The 15,036-nt window shown below is 45.8% G+C and overlaps 1 pseudogene across 1 annotated transcript in view; it reads left to right on the forward strand.

The window, feature by feature from the left end:
• LOC146200765 (phosphatidylcholine translocator ABCB4-like) overlaps positions 1-15,036 on the forward strand; it is a 144,247-nt pseudogene that overhangs the window by 68,883 nt on the left and 60,328 nt on the right. Inside the window, exons 7-10 of the transcript XR_014704681.1 lie at positions 2,272-2,467; positions 2,602-2,715; positions 5,645-5,758; positions 7,925-8,050. The product of XR_014704681.1 is annotated as a phosphatidylcholine translocator ABCB4-like (transcript). The remainder of the gene's footprint in view (positions 1-2,271; positions 2,468-2,601; positions 2,716-5,644; positions 5,759-7,924; positions 8,051-15,036) is intronic.

Here is a 15,036-nt window from a genome sequence, read left to right on the forward strand (position 1 = left end):
TTGAGGAAATGACGTCGCTTTATAGAACATAAAACTTTTTCCAAGGGCCTCGAAGAAATACAGCACGGTTGTAGCGTCTGATTTGCGTGGAGTGTTTCGCTGCTCGCATGCGGTATAGGACAACCGCATGCGCAGGGAAGCACACGTTGCGTTGGTGCCGTACTCTACAGAAAGATCCATATTTTTAAATTTTCGCTTCGATTTTTGTCACCTATCACTGATCAGTGTTATTCGGAGGAGTGGCGGCTCTTTTCAAGCTTTCGCGGGGAACGACCGGATATCGCCAATGGTTTTTTGTCTAGGCGATCGGCTGGCCTGTAAGCGCAGCATGCCGGGATGACTGTCGTCAATGTACTCACAAATTACTATGTATGATGTTTGTGTACGCCGCTTGATATTTCCTCTAATGGCTTAACATGAAGCTGATGTCACAACAACAAAAATCGGAAAATATGTAACGGCTGATCATAAATTGCGGCAATCGGTTTACTATTAATGGCCTGATGCACACCAATGGGTGATCTTTAAGGGTCCTCAAAAGGTGGTCACATTTAGCGTTCCTGTATATATGTTCTCGCAGGGAGCAGAGCTATGCGACTGTTTTCCCCGCGCTGCTCATCAGACATCCCAATCTGATGCGGCGCAGTCGAATTTACGGATGTGGTGGTGTTGTTTCGCATGCGTTTATTCCTGGTATCCCTGGGTATCCGTGAGGCGTCCCGTGAATTTACTTGTACGGCCTCCTGGCGCCATCGGCCCCTGCCCTCCGGTAGTGGCGCTGTTACTGCTGGCGAGTGGTACGTGGTAGCATATTACACACTATGCTGACTCTCAATTCAGCATTTCGTGTACTATAGTATCACTACGCAGGGCACCGTAGACAAAACAATGTGGGACATTTATTCGACTTTACGACGGCACAGACATAAACCGTAGCAGCCGGTGACTTGCACCTTGAATTGAGTACTAATTCGCACACTACTGCGAGGGGCGAGATTTCCGGCACAGTGTATATTTCTTGGATAAAGTTCTCCACATTAACAGCAGTGGCTATGTATGTAAAGATGAAGAACGATTTTTTTCTGAATCATCGCAATTCTTGGGCTTGAAGAAACGCGCGCAGTACAGAACGCCGCTGACAGCGCCCTAATCGAGGCGTCTCGCTCACAAGGAGCGGCTTTTCCGCAGAGCTCAAAACGAAATGTGGACCGTCGCGCAACTCTGCTTACGGCGGGAACATATGCGGGAACGCTGGTGGCATTTTGCAAGTGTGGGGTCAAGTAAGAATTCTTGGAAATGCCAAGGCTTTCTACATGCTCAATGATTGCTACATTTTAACGACACCGATAGAACACCTTCAGCACCTGCCTTGTTCCAGTTGGCCGCTGTATATAATGGAGAAGCCAGGGGAGCTGAAAAACCTTGCGGAACACGGTTTGCACGAGATATTTCAGTGGCTGTTTGGACTGATTGAAGCCTGTAAAATGCCCCTTGTACGCCGAGAACAGCAAGTCGAACAATCCTCCTCAGCGTTTTCCGAGACCGGTTTGTTTTTTCTCGTTCCACTCTAGAGCACAGAGAGCAGCGGTGTAGTGCCCATTTGGGAGACAGTGGGCTTTTGAGGCACGAGGAGCCCACTGTGAATAGTGGTGGCCTTTATGTGAAAAGCTTAATTGGAACAGAAAAAGAGATGCGAAAGGCAGGAAGTATGGGTTAAAGAGTCACAGAATGTACAGTGGATACGAAGGTAAACATACCAACGATTGTTTACCCGGAGAGGTACCAGCAGAGTAGCAGGCTAGGGGGCACGGGGCTGCCTAATTTAGCGAATGCATCTGGCTAGGCATGTTCTGAAGTAAAGACTGTTATGAGTAAACAGCCTTGGCGTGTGCTTTATAAACTATTTGTGCATAAACAAACGAAGAGTGGTAGCGCTTTTGATCGATAAGCCCGAGGGAAATGTCATGCCTTCCTTAGGCGCACAAAGACGCTGTTGATTTCCAGTTACGGTGACCATATTCAATATGTTTATTTGCGTCTGCATTGTAGGCGCGTGCCCTGAAGAAAAGTTTATGTAACAACCTATTTTGAGTACAAAGAAAATAAAATTGTTGGCGGGGCTTCTGGCTACCCTCAGCATGCTTTGCCGGTACACCCTCACAAGTTTATTTTCTGGTGACTGCAATGGCTTTGGTCCTAAACGGCGTTTTCATAAAGTACACCCATCCGTAATGTGCGGGAATGCTCAACTGAGCGCATGGTGGTCCGCAGGTACTCCGACCGCCTGGCGAGCGCCAGGCAGACGGGCTACCGGAAAGGTCTTGTGGCTAGCGTCGGAGTGTCCGTCATCTGGGCCTCCATCTTCGCCAGCTACGCGTTCGGCTTCTGGTACGGCATCGACCTCATCGTGTCAGACTTCGAGAAACCACCTGGACAGAAGAAATACCTTACTAGCACGCTCATAATCGTAAGTGAACACTGCTACGCTCTCTATTTTGCACGCATGCTTGCTCGGTGTGAGCTCTAAACCTGCGCTAGTTCAGCGCTAGCTTGAACGATGGCGGCGAGTCGCATTTCAGCTACTTACACCTTCACGCGCAGGTGTTCTTCAGCGTGCTGATGTTCTCCATGAGTTTGGGGCAGGCGACACCTTACTTCAACGCCTTCGCCAATGCGAAGAGTGCAGCCGGGAAGGTCTACCAGATCATCGACAGGGTAAGCTTCGCAAAGTACAGGCCATTCAAGGGCGCTGCAGGCATCGCGTGTAGAAGGACGCAGACGCTCGTATACGGTTGATTTTTCAAGGTGATAGCTATGCTGAAGATGCTGCTCCATGTCGCTGCGGTCTTTGACCTTGATAATCAGGCATATCAACCGAATTACTTTATAACCAACTAAGCCTAATAGGCAGGGCAGTGCTAAAGATTGTTCCAACTACCGCACGATCGCGCTTATTTCGCATGCTAGCAAGGTGATGTTGAAAATCCTCCAAGGAAGGCAGCAGCAGTATGTGGATCGGGAGCTTCCGGACGTGCAAGCTGGGTTTCGCAAGGGCAGAGGAACTAGAGACCAAATTACCAACCTTCGCTGGATCATGGAAAAAGCAAGAGAGTTCCAGAAACCCATATACTTCTGCTTTATTGATTATGCGAAAGCGTTTGACTGCGTAGATCACAGCAGATTGTGACAAGCTTTCCAAGAGATGGGAGTTCCAAATCACCTCATCTGTCTCCTCAGGAACCTGTATGAAGGACAAGAGGCCACAGTCTCTTGAGTTCCACTTTAGAAAGTGAAGTGGAACTCAAGATACTTCTGATGCGCGTACAAGAGGAGAGTGAGAAGTTTGGGCTTAAACTAAACATTAAAAAGACAAAGATCATGGCGTCTTGCCCTATCAAGTCCTGGAGCATCAATGGACAAGAAGTGGAAGCTGTGACAGATTTTCTCTTCTTGGGCTCCAAGATTACCTCGGAAGGAGACTGCAGCCATGAAATTAGGAGATGCCTGCTTCTGGGAAAGAGAGTAATGGTTAGCCTTGACCGCCTAGTAAAGAGCCGAGACATTAGTCTGCCAACCATGATCCGTATAACTCGTGCTATGGTCTTTCCAGTTGTGATGTATGGATGCGAGAGTTGGACTGTGAAAAAGGCTGACCGCCGAAGAATTGACGCGTTTGAATTGTGGTGCTGGCGAAGACTCTTGAGAGTTCCTTGGACTGCCAGAAGATCAAATCAGTCGATATTGTCGACCATAAACCCTGACTGCTCATTGGAGGGTCAAATTCTAAAGTCAAAGCTCAGCTTCTTTGGTCATCTGATGAGAAGGGAGGAGTCGCTGGAGAAAGATTTGATGTTGGGAAAAGTTGAGGGTCGCCGGAGAAGGGGTAGGCAGCGAACGCGATGGTTAGATGGCATCCTCGAGGCACTGCAGATGAAGTTATGTGATGTTAGGAAGATAGTGAGAGACCGGAAAGCGTGGCGTGACATGGTCCATAGGGTCACGAAGAGTCGGACACGACTGAACGACTGAACTGAACTGAAGCCTAATAGGGCAAGCCACACGCCATGGCCACGAAGATGCACCCTGATGGTACATTCCGCACGATGTAATGAACTCTGACCTCGACCACGAACTCTAACATTACCACTTTGACCTTAATCCTTGATGTTCTCCGAATAGAATATATGTTTACAATAAGCGACCCCTTTCGTTGCTGATATGAACGCGCATTAGTATATATATATATATATATATATATATATATATATATATATATATATATATATATATATATATATATATATATATATATATATATATATATATATATATATACATCTATATATATGTATATATATATATATATATATATATATATATATATATATATATATATATATGCGACATATATATATATATATATATATATATATGTCGCAGTTAACTAGTGAGAGAGCGAAGAGGACAAACACTGTATTCAGACAAAGCAGGCTATGATTAGACCTTTGGGCTTAACCGTTCTTAAACAGCTGCTACCTTTTAAGTTTTGTCGCCAAAATTGTAGTTATGAAAAAAAAAATTCCCCTTTTTCGCCATCTTTGTACCTTTCTTCTCTCGCTCATAATACGTGGTGAGCTCGAGCTGTGCGCTGCTGCACCATCGCCTCCTATGAAATGATACAGTGTATGAAGTCTTCGAGGAAATTGCAGTCTTTTACCCGTAGTACTTTTATTTCACACAAGCCTATTACTTCTAGATATGGCGCAAGTTATAGACCTGACTCCCCAAGAAGCATGACTGTAATTCGTCTTCTCGGTTGCTATAAATTGGGTTTTGCTGCTCTTGCTTCATGCATAATCATTTTGTTACTTGGGATGGTAACTGGGTCTTTTGAATCATATAAACGTGGATAAGCGGCACATGGAAGGCTCAAAATTTAAGAAATCAATGGAAATAGCGAGCCAGCCTTGCAGCGTATTACTGCTTCGTCTGCTGTTTTTGAAGATGCGGCTGTTCATGAACCGCAATACCGAGACCGGTAGCGTTTACTTGCGCTCTTGAATATATAAGTGCTGGATTTTGATTAGGTCGTTGAGAGTAACAGAGGAATAGTTTTGTTCTTTGATCTCGCGCTTTGGCAGTGTGCAGTGTGCGCTCTGCTTCGGGGCAATCAACAATTCCTTCCCATTGCAGTCAGTTATTGGCAAAAAGCGACGCTTGTTTTTCTTATTTTTCATGTGCGTTTACAACCTCTTCTTTGAAAAAGTATTCAAGCGAATTTCATGAGGCGCAGTTTGACCTTAAATTATGGCATTCACAGCACGAAAGCAGAATAAGGACAAAGAAAAGAGACAACAGGGACATAGACGAGCGGCATATCGAGTCTGGGTGGTCTCGTTCCTTTCGCCATTCGTTTGTTTTCACACCGTTCCTGCCACAATTATTCAGTGCCAACTTGTGCAACTGTCCACCTTTCTGATCTCACTGGCAGTTTTGCGGAAACCAAGCCAGTTGACGGATGCAGAAAGCTGAGTTTTAACAGGCATTTGTTTGTGAGCGAACAATGACAGCACTCGCGTCTTACAGAGGGAATTCGTATTGTAAAAAGGCTGATAAACTCGCTTCCTTTCTCGCCCCTTGACAGAAGTCGGCCATTGACAGCAGTTCTGGGTCCGGACTCAAGCCGGCAGAATTAGAAGCCGGTATTCAGTTCAACGAGGTTACCTTCTGCTACCCCCGCTCAACCGACAACAAACCGGTGAGCTCACGTGGATACTAGTTAGCTTCAGCGCCAGGCAACAGACGGCAGGAGAGTTAGAAAAAGCCCGCTTGTTCTCTCTTCCTGCCTGGACCGGCAGCGGAGCGATAGCGTTTGCATTAGCGACAAGTAGTCTTGTGCTTTGACGGGGTATCACGCTTGCGATATAGGATGCACCCGTTGCTCAAAGCTTATTGTGCTACTGCTAACAAATTAGCCAGGCAATGGCATGTGCTATTCCCTTTGAATTCTTTGGCATGCGTTGACACGCAGTGTTAAGCCTTGTAATAACTACAGAACGCATCTTGATGTTTGTATGCAGAGCGAACACATTGAAGGCCTTGCACACATCGGTACCTCAGTAGCTTGCGATTTACCTTGCTAACGTAGGGCACGAATTGCAAATAATAATTGATGGCCTAGACAGGAAAAGCAAATTGGTAGGCCTAAATATTAATAAGCAGATAATAAGGTAATGTTATAAAGTCTCGAAAAATAAGAGCAGTTTAAAATATTCAACGAAGCACTGGAATCGTCCTTCAAGAAGATCTACACCACATTAATAACTGGTGCGCATCATGGCAAATGTCCCTTAACACTGATAAATGCCAATTAATGACATTTAGCAGTAAACAGACTATTCACCGTTTCACTTACTTGCTTAATCACAGTCCAGCCACTCTTGCGTCGTCATACAAGTACCTTGGCGTGCGCTTTTTACCACATCTCTCATGGAAGACTCACATAGAAAAAAATTACTGCCAAAGCTAACCGTACATTAGGTTATTTAAAACGTAACCTCAGATTGGCACCTTCTTCCACGAGGCAGTTGGCATATCAAAAATTTTCCGCCCTCAACTTGAATACGCATCTTCCATTTGGTCACCTCACCAACATTACTTAATTCATTCCCTAGAGCGCGTACAAAATCGTGCCGCTCGTTTCATTTCTCGCAACTATTGCCGACATTCCAGTATAACTAACATTAAGGCGTCGTTATCTCTTCCATCCTTAGAATCTCGCAGAACAATAGCACTTATCTGCCTCTTCCATAAAATTGTTTATAGCCATCATTCCTTCACACTACCCAAAAACGGCCCGCACATCTCACCGGTTGCATAATCACCTCAGTTTTAAACGCCTTTCGTTAAGAACTACTGCATTCAACTCATCAGCCCTGTCCCGTGCCATAATTTATTGGAACAGTCTTCCTGATAACATTGTTCACACTTCAGATTAAGTAATTTTCAAAGGAAAAATAAGCAACATTTTGTTCTGAAGTGTTCTGTTATTGAAGTGTGTTCTATAGTGTGCTTTCCAAATTTTGTTCTCTTTTCTTGTGTTTGCCATTGTATAATGTTAACGTTTTGAAAATAACAATGTTAAAATAACCATCTTCAACATGCTTCTGTTTCGCACCCCAGTTATGTAACCCCCCTCACATAATACTCCAATCGGAGCCCGTGAGGTATTTGAATAAATAAATAAATAAATAAATAAATAAATAAATAAATAAATAAATAAATAAATAAATAAATAAATAAATAAATAAATTTACGCATTGCAGAGGGGAGTGGGTGGAAATAGATTGCATAGCACACCACAGCAAGAAAATAAATTAGGCTTTAGGCGACACGAAACACACACACACACACACACACACACACACACACACACACACACACACACACACACACACACACACACACACACACACACACACACACACACACACACACACACACACACACACACACACACACACACACACACACACACACACACACACACACACACACACACACACACACACACTGTAGTGAAAAATATGAATAGTGAAAACAGAGACAAAGAAAATGCAAGGATTTACAGAGATCACATACGGCAGCCTTAAAATGACAAAAGTTGGTAACATCAACTTGTTCCAGGGAGGGTGGTTCCGATTAACACAGGGAACACAGTAATAAAAACAGGGCTTAGCCTGACACGAAGGAACGCCTATTTCAAGGGGATGATCGATGCGGCCTGAAATATATGTAGGTTTAATTAGTAGCCGGTTTGCCCGGAGTTGATCCGCCAGATGTCGCTTCAAAATCTTTGCATAGATCTCCATACCACTGGCATTTAAGCAAAGTTTCTTACGAACTCTCCGCTTTCTGATTACAGGTGCTCCAAAACTTCACCATGACTATCGATCCCGGTGAGACTGTCGCTGTCATCGGGAAGCAAAAGTGTGGCAAGAGCACCATCATCCACCTTCTGCAGAGGTTCTACGATGTTACCCAGGGACAGGTGACCGCAGCCATGCCCCAAATGATAGCTTTGATGTATACTTGTCAAATTATCCCTTAAGAATAAATTCACAAAAGACAAGTGAAACCACTATTGAAGACATAGAATTATTCGGTCTCCTCTATCCAAGAACGCTGTAATGGCCCGGAGTCCTCTAACAAGTGTTAGTTGTTCCGTGTAAAGCTGATAGCGCTGAAGTCGTAATTTCTACTTTCGTAATTTGAGGTCGCTTTTTAAGTTGCCCAAGTTAATTGTTGTAACAAAATGCGTCGTAATGTGCAGGACAGTATTAGTTAGTTGGAGAGGGGGATGTTTTATCGCGTCTTCTGCACTCAAACGTAAGATTAATCTTATTAAGGTTGTGACAAACATGTTAAATTAAGCTAACGAAATGCTTTACAGTGAGACTTTGAATTGAAAGGAGTGTATGAAATAATAGCAGAAAGCCACCAGTGCAAACAGTGGTAAAAGCAATCGGCTTCAGAATCGGAAGCCTCTGTCACGGGTGATCACATTTGAACAGCATAAAACAAGTGAGGATTTAACAATTTAGATCACTGTTTTTAACGAATCTTCAACGCAGGGACGAGGAGTCCATGAGTGCATGATTTGGTCAACAGAAAGCAGTTTGGGGAACGTTGCCACGTCCGCTAAGGATATGACAGCAATCAATCCTCCAAGCCCTTAGCAGTACTTGTGCGATGGCAGAGGACACAATAGTTGGTGACTATCCTGGTGAAGTGCCTGGTGTCATCGACGTACCGGAACCATGGAAAAATGCAAACATCATCCTCATTCATAAGGAAGGGGCCTCTAAGGATCTTAAAAATACAGACCAATCAGCTTACTGTCTGTTACGCACGTATAAGGTATTTACTAAGGTAATCGCTAATAGAATCAGGACAACCTTAGACTGCAATCAAGCAAAGGATCAAGCAGGTTTTCGGAAACGGTACTGTACTATCGATCATATCCATACCATCAAACAGGTGATAGAAAATGCTCGGAATATAGCCAGCCCTTATATATAGCATTCAATGATTACGAAAAAGCATTTGACTCAGTTGAAACCTCTGCGGTGATGCAGGCATTGTGAAATCAGGGGTTAGACGAGCCGTACGTGAAAGTGGTGGAATATATAGTGGCTGTACAGCAACCATAGTTCTGCATAAATAAAGTAACCAAATTCCCGTAATGAATGGTGTTAGGCAAGAAGACAAAATCTCCCCAGTACTATTCACAGCTTGCTTAGAGGAAGTATTCAGAGACTTGGACTGGGAGCAGTTAGGGATAAGGGTAGATAGAGAATACCTTAGTAATCTGCGATTTGCTGACGACATTGCCTTGCTACGTAACTCGGGGGATAAACTACAAATAAAGATTGATGACCTAGACAGGAAAAGTAGAAAGGTAGGCTTGAAAATCAATATGCAGAAGAGTAAGGTAATGTGGAAAAGCCTCGGGAAGGAACAGCAGTTTAGGTTAGGTAGCGAAGCATCGGCATTAGTCGGCGAATATGTCTACTTAGGACAGGTAGCAACCGCAGATCCGAACCATGAAAAGGAAATAACAAGAATAAGATTCGGATGGAGCGTGTTTGGCAAGCACTCGCAGATTATGACTACCAGCTTACCGGTATTGCTCAAGAGGAAAGTATACAGCAGTTGTCTCTTACCTGTACTCACCTATGGGGCTGAAACGTGGAGGCTAACCAAGAGGGTTCTACTTAAGTTGAATACAACTCTGAGGGCTATGGAACGAAAAATGGTAGGGGTAACATTAAAGAGATAGGAAGCGTACAGAGTGGGTGAGAGAAATAACTCATGTTACTGACATTTTAGTGGAAATTAAGAAGAAATGGGCATGGGCAGGACATGTAGTGCGAAGAGAGGATAACCGATGGTCGCTTAGGGTAACAAACTGGATTCCAAGGGAAGGAAAGCGTAGCCGGGGGCGGCAGAAAGTTAGGTGGGCTGATGAGGTTAAGAAGTTAGCAGGGGTCAAGTGTATGCAGCTAGCACAGAACCGGGTTAATTGGAGAAATGTGGAAGAGGCCTTCGCCCTGCAGTGGGTATATTCAGGCTGATGATGATGTGTGGTGAAGTGAACGAAAGCTGAAGCAATGATCTTGCACCAATCAACGAAGTTCTTGCCGACTCCTCGGAAGCCCCCAATTGCTTGGACGCCGTGGCATTTCCTTTTTAAATATTGTCCTGGGATAGGGGAGCAACGCTCACCCACCTGCGCACCGTAAAACTTTGTTGCTGGATTGGTTGTTTGTGGTAGGCCAGCGCTTATACTATGCATTGCCGGAGGAGAAGCCACCGACGCTACATGCAGTAGAAAAGGAAGGAAGCGGTAGATGCGTCGAGTACGATGCAGCGGCGCCTACTTCAGTTTTGAAAAGAACATCGTCGTGGGGCAGCATCGGTTCGGACAGCGCACTTATGAAATCGAGTTCGGGGGCCAAGACTTTCAGGCGGACAAGACATCGGACGGGGAGCAGCAGGGAGAGTTCGAAAAGAAAGAAGTTTATATGCATGTTTTACATGTTTCTGGTCAGGAAAAGGAACTCAGACGAGATGAGAGCTGTTCGTGGATACAGCTCCACGCATTTATATAGCGTCCGCAATCACCAGTTCCCTAGCTGGGGAAATGTAAATTGGCCCAGTCCAATCAGCGGGCACGCGCGGTCAACAGAGGCCCAGCCGACCTCCTTGCAGCTCCTCCGAAGAGCGACGAGGTTTAGCTTAGCCGGTGGCGATGTCGATCCTGTTCCTCGTTAAGGACAGAATTTCGTTACATGTAGGTTTTCGGCTGAGGTGTCACGTCACGTGTTCTCGGTAAGTTCAAAAGTCTTGAGCGGCCATACAGCGGCTGGGTAAGGGGGGGGGGGGGGGGGGTAAGCAGCGTACATCTCCCCGTTTGGGAAATGTGCATGGTTCCGCTCTCGGCGCCCTCCGTCAAGAAGGCTGATTGACGCTCTTTGTCAAGCAGGGATGTGCCTCTCGCTGGAGTCGTTTTCCCATGGCGGAATAAAGAAATGACGAGGGTGGCTTCCCCCGTTTCGGCCCGGCAGGGTAAGTGACCGCTGCAGCACGTGGTAATGGAATGCCCATCGTCGCCGCCATCCTCAATGGTCGCTGCTTGCCAGCAGATGCTTCACTCCTGCCTTCATCTGCTGGAGGCGCGTGAACGTCGCCCGAGACCCCAATCATAACAGCTCGTCCGCCGCCAAGAAGACGCAACGAAGAGATTACAGCTGATCGGTGCATCACGAATGGCCGTCAAAGTAGCAGTCTGGCATGCAGTCAAACCCTGACGACCTGCACAGCTAGAAAGTTCTCAGTGGTGCATTACCGATCAGATCGGCGCCTACCCCCCCCCCCCCCCCCGCCCCTACGGTGAGGCAGTACTCGGCTCACCCAAGAACACCTCTAGGGTTCTATGCTGAGCAACGAGAGTACAATTTTGGTGTGACTTGGCCCTTGCTCTTAACATAAGTCTGGAAATCTGCTTAGCCGGACCTGGCCGATATTTTTTTTTTGAAAACGGAAGGAGCTATACTGAAGTTTGAGAGAAAACCGCTTCTCATTAAATCAATGAAGCACATACATGCACAGACACAAAGAAAGAAAATGAGAGTGGTTTTTCTCAAGGATTACGGCGTTTTACCAAAATTATGAAGGATATGTACAACTGAGATCGCCGGTGTTCCCGCTTTCTCATCCCACTCGGTAGCGGAAATGAATCGTTATCAGCGCCACAATCGCCAGTGTTCTCGATTTTACTCGTGGTTGCAAACATGCTACGAAGCATACCGTATAAACATGCAAAGCTGCAGCAGAAAAGCGCTCAAGCGAGACATCTACATAACCACTGCTCATGAGGGCTTTCCCTCCTTTCAAATATCTGTGGATATTATCTACAGCAAACTGAGAAGCAGATATCACAAATAAAACGAAGCAATATACACTTTTCCTTTAAAATGATGCCCTAAAGTCACAAACAAAAGAGCAGTGTAACCTTGAATGAGGATTTACAACTCCAAGACAATCAGTATTGCAATTAGAGGTGATTACCAGTAATCTATTAAAAGCGAGAAAACAAAAAAATGCACTACTGCATGAATTAAGACTCGAAAGATTATTTACGATTTTACCTGCTTGAAAAGAAAAAGTTAACCGTCAAATCTGAAACGTTTCCTTGGAATCTGCTTAGAAGCAATTGCTGTGCCAGGAATCACGGGGGGCCCATTCTTTACCCGCGCTCTGCGCAGTTACGTTTCGATTGATGCTCTAGGGGCCGAGACTCGTCAAAGGGCGCGGCGCGGTGGTATGCTTCCAAAGCCTGAACAGCGCTTGAAAAGATGAAAGTGAGAAGGGTAGAATCTACTGCATACAAAGCTCCTGAACCTCCCGCCTCGGCACATGACCGCGGGTCTGGTTCCTTCTTGACTGGTACACTTCGCAGTATTGATTCACAGGGCAGCTGTGCACTGTTCGTGGCACTAATCTCGCCGCTCTCCCGGTGGCTGCACAATGCTGAGTGTTGCATTCGCCTTACCTTAGTATCCCCCTTCACTTGAGTAATTATGTGACATCTGTCACTTGTGAAGTGCCATGGCGAAAATCTCGCACGCTTTCTAGGGTTGCTGGTGAATTTCTCAGCTTGTGCATTTTTTAGTTCCCAGAACCGGCCAGCTTCCCCCTCAACGCGCATCTCACATACGCGTTCTCTTGTTCACTCTGCGGCTACATTTTGAGCTTCCAGCCCTCATTTTTATCTTACCCTGAATGATTGGCTTTCTTGTAAAGCCACCTGGCCTAGCTTCTTGACGCGCTGCCGGTTTTAGAAACTGCTATTTTATGTTTCCTTTCCCTGTTTGAAGTTTTAGCGGTGATGTTATTGTTAGAGCAAGTAGCCTTAGCTTCAGCATAGGCTGCTCACTTGAAAATGTTTTCCACCTCGCCACGCGGAACATTTTTCAGGCAAATCGCCTTCACATCTGCTTCGATGTCAGAGACAGCCATGACTGATCCGGAGTTTCCCCTGACCGCGCTGCCTCGTTTTCTTGAGCTATGCTTTCCGTCTGTGTCGTTTCATCAAAATTGCCGCTGCATTTTGTGATAACTCTAAGCTCTGGTCTGTCGTTTGACCATCGGCATTATGTGACTGTTGGTCACTTTCTTTAACTGGGACTAGCGCAACTCTGCTGCCAATGTTGGCTTGCCCCTCTAATGAGACCTTTAGTTCCGTAACTGCGTTCGTTATGGAGCTCACTACTTGCCTCGGTGTCATAGCTATGCGATGCCTCATGCTGTATATCATTCGCTCCTCAAAGTTTCTCTGGCGGTGCTAGTTCACCCTTTTGTGAGTTGATATGAGGCACCGTGATTTTGAGCTCATTTATCATAAACTGTACGTTTTGAAACCGCCTTTAGCTGCCTTTCGCTCTTTTGGCCGGCGCTTCAGGCGAGTCACCGCACGTCGAAAGTTTTGCATTATCGGACTGCGGTTTACTTGACGCAGAGTCAAACGGCTCACTTGCCGAGGTGTGCACTCCGGAGTTGCTGCTCGGTTGTTTCTGGCTTGCAGTAATAGCCTGTACAGGGTTCAACATTTTGGCCAGCTCTGCATTCTCGCCCGGCGTTTCAGCGTTGCCATCTAGTAACGTCCGATCCCATTCTATTCGGAGTGCCTGGTTAAGTCCACCACTGCCACTGTTCGCCACCTGCACTGCAGGAAGGTCTGCGTTTGTACCTTAACTGTGCTGCCCTACGAGCTTGCTACTCTTCCTCAGCCATAGCACTGCAGCCTCACTCGTCAAATCCGTATCTGCCTCAGAGCTAGAAACAACCACCTTGCTTCTTCTCGTTGCTAACGTGTGCCAATGAAACAGGTCTGATGGTTTTCTTTTCGGCACTGCTACGGCAAGTTAAATCTTGGTGACGGTGTCTCGTTAGCTCGACCTTCACGGTTATTACATCCTTCACGTCTGAAGCTTTGTGACGATCTAGGAACCATTTTTCCTTTTTCGTTCGCACCTTGAAGATTTCGCTTCTGGCTACTCACCTCTCGACCTTTGAAAGCAGCCTTCCTCGCCGAACCTGCATGTTTCGCAGGGCTCAATACTACTATTCCAAACTTTCATGCGCATATAGCCTCTGCTCCTAAACCAGCCCCCGTAGCGATCGAACAAACAATTTGGCCTCTTCTGCAGAAGTGGTCTTACCCTTTTTGCCCATAGCTACCCTGTAGCTACATTTCTCGGCTATTAGCGTGTCACTAGCCGACTGAGCGGGGCTCATAGGTTGGCCACTGTCGCACATGGGGCAGTTCTACTCACTCTCTGCTCGGTGTCTCTTCATCACCTTCAGTAATAAGTTTTTTCTGGACCTAGCAGAAGAAACGAGGCGGAGCAAACGAGGAACACACACACAAGCCCTCGTACAAGATGTACCCATAAGTTCCCAAGTAGACACTGACTGGGCTGTCCCGATTTTATAGACAGTGACGTTTTCAAGGCTGAAATTCCTTCCTATATGCAGCCGACATCAGTGTAACTTTAGGATTTATTTCACCGCAGTATAAGCGCAAATGTGCGCTCAATGGCGTCTGTCACCCTGTAGGGTCGGCACGCCGCAGTACACTTCTGTCATAAAGAACGGTAATGACATCATCAGTATCAACGCTAGCGAAGCGCTGCCGCTGCATATCTGCAGTATGTCATTGCAATGCAGCCGTAATAATTAAGCGCCATAAGGACTTGATTTTCTAGTTTTTACAGTTTTTCCAGTTTGCACACTTGCTAAATGGAAAGTTACAGATGACAACAAATTTTGTTGCCTGAAGGGGAATCAAACCTGTCACTGCTAAATTATTGCATTTGAAGTTTTCGGCGCAAGATCTGGTACGCGAAGACACAAAGCTGCAGCACCTTTAACAAAACGATGTCTTCGAAAACATTGAAACGGCTAAATATG

The sequence above is a fragment of the Amblyomma maculatum genome, chromosome 2 (genome assembly GCF_055883805.1).
Source record: "Amblyomma maculatum isolate TAMU_Amacu chromosome 2, ASM5588380v1, whole genome shotgun sequence".
In the NCBI taxonomy this organism is placed as follows: Eukaryota; Metazoa; Arthropoda; class Arachnida; order Ixodida; family Ixodidae; genus Amblyomma; species Amblyomma maculatum.